This window comes from Rattus norvegicus, chromosome 1 (assembly GCF_021556685.1).
Source record: "Rattus norvegicus strain SHRSP/BbbUtx chromosome 1, alternate assembly SHRSP_T2T, whole genome shotgun sequence".
Taxonomy (NCBI): Eukaryota; Metazoa; Chordata; class Mammalia; order Rodentia; family Muridae; genus Rattus; species Rattus norvegicus.
In genome coordinates this window covers 187,926,256-187,933,427 of record NC_141534.1, presented here as the reverse complement: position 1 = coordinate 187,933,427, position 7,172 = coordinate 187,926,256, and positions in this window count along the sequence as shown.

Sequence of the window (7,172 nt, the reverse complement as noted above, 5' to 3'; positions counted from 1 at the left end):
TGCTACTGATACGCCTCTTTGGTTGTCATTGCCTACTTTTATCTTCATGTACTCACGGACATATGAGTCTCTCCAGCACATACACATGATTTAAAAGTATGGGGGAAACAAAACAAAGACAACATAAGAAACATAAAAAGACAACAAAAATACTTTGAATAAGTTCTCGGATTTCCTTCTTTTTTCTCCTAAGTGAAATTTCACTATCCTATTTTAGGCTTAAATTCAAGAACTCATACTAGTCTTGAACATTCAATTTTTCTGCCCAAGCATCCCTAAGGGATTGTGGTCTGCAACTGCACACTGCACAGGTGTACTTCCTGATGTGAACAAACAACACCACATATAAATCACACAAGGAGAAAACCAGCCACAACTACATAAATGTTCTCTGGGAAGCTGGGTGGCGTTGCTGCCAAATGCCAGTAATCTCTGTAAGGAGGAGGCATATGGGAGGCCTGTAAGTTCATCAAAGGAGTCTTCTGCTACACAGTGAACATATGACTAATATAATGAGAGATTAGTGAATATCTTACAAGTAAAAACAAAGATTCTCTCAGCTTTGAAAGCTTCATTTTCCTATAGTCAATATTGATTAGAAAGTTTGGTGGCTTCTGAAATCTTCTGGAACCAACACCATCACTTGTTCCCCCAGTCATCGGCACTTGTATTAGAATTAAAATAAAAAACTACAGGTTTCCATTAAAAAACTATCTTATATGCTTTTTTTTTGTCTCAATCTTTCTTCTTGATAGCTTATCTCTGAATTCTTAATTCTCTTTTACAATGTCAAATTAGATTCTAAGTTTTGGCAAAAGGCTTTAAAACAAAAATTGTCAACCTGTGGGCTAGGACCCCAGGGTGAATTTTTTAATTAAATTATTTCATTTATTTAAATTCCAAATTTTGCCCTCCATGATCCCTTTTCTCGGAGTTATTCACCCCATTACTTCTAGCATAGCCTTTGAGAGTCTATTCCCCCAAATGCCTCTGATGCTCACCCGTGACACACTCCTTACCATCCCCTGCATCAATTTTCCCTGGGACATAAAATCTCTATACAGGATTTGGCACATCTTCTCTTACTGGGGACAAACAATGTCCTCCTCTGCAACATATGTGCTGGGGGAAACAGACCAGCCCATTAATGCTCTTTGGATGCTGTATTAGTTTTTGGTAGCTCTCAGTGATCTAGGTTAGTTGACACTTTAGTTCTTCCTATGGGGTTTCCATACCCTTCATCTCCTTCAATCTTTCCTCTAACTCTTTTGCAGTGATATGTGTCTCAGTCCAATGATTGACTATAAGTATCTGTCTCAGTCAGCTGTTGGTAGAGCCTCACGAGAGATAGTCATGAGAGGCTCCTGTCTGCAAGGACAACAAGGCATCAATAATAGTGTCAGGGTTTGGTGGGCATGCATGGGATGGATCCCATATAGGGCAGGTCCTTCAGTGGCAAAGTTACAGTTCTGAAGGAGGAACTGAAAATTTCTTGGTGGGAATCATTACAATATAGGAATTGTATTAAATGTTTATGGCATTAGGAAGATGGAGAACCACTGCTCTAAAATGACAAGCACTTGTTGGTGTGTGTTTGGTTTCAAGGCTGATCACATTGCATTCTACAGCCAGTTAATAACACTCTGCTTCTGAAGGATAGGTTAAATTTCCACTCCCAGCTGTCCCTAGTTCTTGGTAGTGTTTTGCTTTATGTGGGGGGTGAACATAGAGCCCCACAAAATTTGTTCCCTTTCATGTTCATTAGTACATTGATATTACAGTTTTTGTTATTGTTTCTTCTATCATTTTCTAGGGGACAATGTTTTACAGTAGATGACCTGGTATTCTTTCCACTGCATCCTCAATTATGTTCTCTGAGTCAAAGATGAAGTAGCTGCGATGCAGCTATATTTGGATGTTGGTAGCTATACCTATCTGTGGTTAAATACCTTAAAGAAGTGATTCTCAATCTTCCTAATGCTACAACCCTTGCACCATCACCTGACTAGGCTATGTTATTTGTCCTCAGTGGGAGAGGAAGTGGCTAGCCCTACAGAGTTTTGATGTATCAAGGTGACTGTATATTCAGAAGGTATTCTACCTTTTCACAAGATGATGTGAGAAATGTGGGGAACAGAATATGCCCCTAACCCTCAAGATACTGGAAGGCCCAGGAAGTTTAGAGGCCTGGTGGGGTGGGTAGGGTTGAGTCGCTATGGGATGTAGAACTGTCCAGGGGATAGAACAGGAGGGGAATAAAATCTGGAGTGTAAAAATAAATAAATAAATATTTTTAAAAAGAATATATAAAAGGACAACTCCAAGAGGGGGAAGCAATATGATATAAAGTGAATAAATACATACATACATACATACATACATACACACACACATACATACATACATACATACATACATACATACATTACTTGATTAGTTAGCTAGTTAATGAATGAATGAAAAAAGAAAGCCAATATCACGTGGGAAGAGAGTGGGGTTCCCACAGTGCAAGCAATCCTGAGAGCACAGGGGAGACCACCACTTCTGCTCATATTCCTGGCCCAAGAGAAACCAGCCTGGAGCCCACTGGACAAAGGAACCTATGAGCAATCCGGGACAGGTTCCATCTGGTTTCTGCCTGTGCCAAGAGCTGACCCTCTGACACAGGTCTCCCTCTCTCTCTCTCTCTCTCTCTCTCTCTCTCTCTCTCTCTCTCTCTCTCACACACACACACACACACACACACACACACACACACACACACACACACAAATCTCACTGGGAGAAAACAAGTCCCCAGAGTGCTGATAGGCAGACTTACAGAATTCTCAAGCCACTGTCAGAGACAGCAAAACCAGCAAAAAACCACAGATAAACAGACGGCGAAAGACAAGGGTAAGAAACTAACGAACAGAATCCAAGGACACTTGACATCATCAGAACCAAGTTCCCTCACAACAGCAACCCCTGGATGGGGGTGAACACACTGGAAAAGCAAATTTTTGATTTAAAATCACAACTCATGGTGATGTTAGAGGTCTTTAAGAAGGACATAAATAATACCCTTAAAGAAATACAGACAACACAGGAAAACAAGTAGAAACCCTTAAAAAGGAAACACAATAATTCCTTAAAGAATTACAGGAAAACACAACCAAACAGGTGAAGGAAATGAACAAAACAATCCAGGACCTAAAAGTGGAACTAGAAACAATGAAAAAGGCACAAAAGGAGACAACCCTAGAGATAGAAAACATAGGGAAGAGATGAAGAGTCATAGACATGAGCATCACCCACAGAATACTAGAGATTGAAGAGCAAATCTCAGGGTCAGAAGATACCATAGAAAACATTGAAACAACCATCAAAAATAATGTAAAACACAAAGAGCTCCTAACCCAAACATCCAGAAAATCCAGGGCACAATGACAGGATCAAACCTAAGGATCATAAGTATAGAAGAGAGGAAAGACTACCAACTTAAAGGGCCAGTAAATATCTTCAACAAAATTATGGACGAAAACTTCCCAAACGTAAAGAAAGAAATGGCTCATAAATATTAAAAGAATCATACAGAACTCCAAATAGGTTGGAGAAGAAAAGAAATTCCTCTTCTCACATAATAGTCAAAACACCAAATACACAAAACAAAGAAAGAATATTAAAGGCAGAAAGAGAAAGGGGTCAAGTAAAATATAAAGGCAGAACTATCAGAATTACACCAGGCTTTGTACCAGAGAAAATGAAAGCCAGAAGATCCTGGGCAGATGTGACAGAAAAAACCCTAACAAATGCCAAATCAGGCTACTATATTCAGCAAAACTCTCAATTAACATAGATGAAGAAACAAAGATACTGCATGACAAAACAAAATTTACACGATATCGTTCTACAAATTCAGGCCCACAAAGGATAACTCCAACACAAGCAGAGAAACTACACCCCCCCCCAAAAAAAACCACAAGAAAGTAATCTAACATCAACTAACGCAAAAGAAGATAGTCACACAAACATGACTCCAAGCTCTAACAACAAAAATAATGGGAAACAGCAAGCATTGCTCCCTAATATCTCTCAACATCAATGGACTCAATTCCCCAATGAAAAGACACAGACTAACAACAGAATAGATACGTAAAGAGGACCCAACACTTTGCTCAACAGAGAAAACACATTTCAGTGGCAAAGACAGACACTACCTCAGAGTGAAAGGATGGAAAACAATTTTCCGACCAAGTGGTCCAAAGAAAGAAGCTGCAGTAGCCATTCTAATATCAAATAAAATTAACTATCAACCAAAAGATATCAATAAATTAGGAAGGATACTTCATATTCATCAAAGGAAAAATCCACCAAGATGAACTCTCAATCCTAAATATCTATGCTCCAAATACAAGGGTACCTATACTCATAAAAGAAATCTTACTAAAGCTCAAAGAGCACATTGAATCTCACACAATAATAGTAGGAGATTTTAACTCCACACTCTCATCAATGGACAGATTATGGAAACAGAAACTAAACAGACACATAGAGAAGATATATATATATCCCTTCTTCTCAGGACCTCATGATACCTTCTTCAAAATTCACATATATATGTACACCAAAACTAGATAAAATTGATGAAGCTAAGAAAGTACATGCTGACAGGAGCTGGATATAGATATCTCCTGAGAGACCTAGCCAGAGCATGTCAAATACAGAGGCGAATGCCAGCAGCAAATCATTAAATGGAGAACAGGACCCCGTTCGAGGAATTAGAGAAAGGATTGAAAGTGCTTAAGGGGCTTGCAACCCCATAAGAAGAGCAATGCCAACCTACCAGAGCTTCCAGGGACTAAACCACTACCGAAAGACTATACATAGATTGACCCGTGGCTCCAGTTGCATATGTAGCAGAGGATGGCCTTGTTGGACACCAATGGAAGGAGAAGCCCTTGGTCCTGCCAAGGTTGGACCACCCAGTGTAAGGGAATGTCGGGAAAGAGCGGGAAGGTGGTGTATATGGGGAGGGGAACACCCTTATAGAAGAAGGGGAGGGGGATGTGGTAGGGGGCTTATGTCTGGGAAACCAGGAAAGGGAATAACATTTGAAATGTAACTTAAAAAATATCCAATAAAAAAGAAAGGTAAATAAAAATATCTAATAAAAAAAGATACATGTCTTCACATTCTATTTGTGGATATCTTCAGGTAACTGTAAAAAGCATAGTCTCTGAAGTTAGCCCTGATGTGAACCCAAACTCCCATTGTTGTAAGAGATCTAGTAAAAAAAATTGCCTTTCTGATCTTTAATTTCCTGACCTTCAGGAGTCTGTGTAAAGAGGACACCTAAAAATGCAGGCAAATCACAGTATCTGAGCTGCACACTGGGTTGCCAGGTCTAGTGGAAAGGCATCTCCTCCAAGAGAAAAATCAGAAGCGAGTGATATTTAAGGCAGGCCTCAAATGAATGAGGGAAATCTACAGAATTAAAACTGAAAAGTCCTCAAAAGAGAACTATTCAATTAATAGGCACATCTGGTCAGATTATTCATGTATTCCTCCTGAGCTGCATGAGAGTCTCTGTTCAAGGTACTTTTATTTTCTCTTTTTGATATAGGGCCACAGGTACTCCAGATAACTTTGAACTTCATGCGTGTGTAAGGATGGCGTTGAACTGATCCTCCTTCTATCAACCACCTGAGTGCTGGAATTGCAAGCATGTGCTACCATATCTAGCTTGAGGTTATTTCAAGTTTTTTTGTCTGCAACCACCCAAATCATTTTTCACTATATTATTTATATCATAGAGTATCTAATATTTAAACAAGCAATTCCTTTAAAAATATGAGTTGGTAATCAGAGAAAGGACTGGAAGAGCTTGAAGGGGCTTGAAACCCCATATGAACAACAATGCCAAGCAACCAGAGCTTCCAGGGACTAAGCCACTACCCAAAGACTATACATGGACTGACCCTGGACTCTGACCTCATAGGTAGCAATGAATATCCTAGTAAGAGCACCAGTGGAAGGGGAAGCCCTTGGTCCTGCCAAGACTGAACCCCCAGTGAACGTGATTGTTGGGGGGAGGGTGGTAATGGGGGGAGGATGGGGAGGGGAACACTTATATGGAAGGGGAGGGGGAGGGGTTAGGGGGATGTTTGCCTGGAAACCGGGAAAGGGAATAACAATCGAAATGTAAATAAGAAATACTCAAGTTAATAAAGAAAAAAATATGAGTTGGTAAAACATGAAAATATGTTCAAACTCAGTAACATTTAAAGAAATATCGATGAAATCAAAAAGGAATTGTGGAAACAAAATCCCTGTCTTTTCTGGAAAAGTATATTTGTTACAATGCATCAAAAGCCTTGTTAATAGCTGTACCCTGTGAATTAGAAATTTTATTTATAAAACTCATCCTAACTATAGAAAAATTTTAAGTGAATCATAGTATTATTTATAAAAGTCACGATCTGGGGTGAGGGAGCATAGGTCAGTGGTATAACATGTGCTTAGCATGAGTGAGGCCCCAAATTCAATATACTAGCAAAATAAATAAACAAATGAACAAACAAACCAGACTTTAGCTAAAAGTCAAAGAAGAAATAAATAAGTAAATAAATAGTAAAAACCTAAGTGTTCAAGAACAGAACAACCAAATAAACTTGGCACTATAATAATTATGTTACCATTTATAGTATTTACAATATGCCTGACACCATGCCAACATCACAGCAACCTAGAAAATAATGATGTAAGAAAACACCGAATAGAATTTTACCAATTACTCCACAAAAGGTAAATAGAAAACACAGCTGAACATGAGACAGAAGATCCCAAAGGTAAAGAGAGCAGCCATAAAGCAGAACTTACACAGTTCTAAGACTTTTAGAGAAGTTATGAAATTCTGACTATGCACCAATAGTATGACGCATCAACACATATGCATGTCTTAATTCCCCAAACTCTACAAAGTAAAACATATTGTCTATTGTGTGATACTGCTCTAGGGTAGCATCCATCAGTAGAACATGGATTATTATCAATATGCATTTCATGGACTGACATTTTAATTCTTTAAGCCTTTGTAGACTTTTCTTAACTGAAACTATCTCTTTTTTTTTTATTAACTTGAGTATTTCTTATTTACATTTCGAGTGTTATTCCCTTTCCTGGTTTCCAGG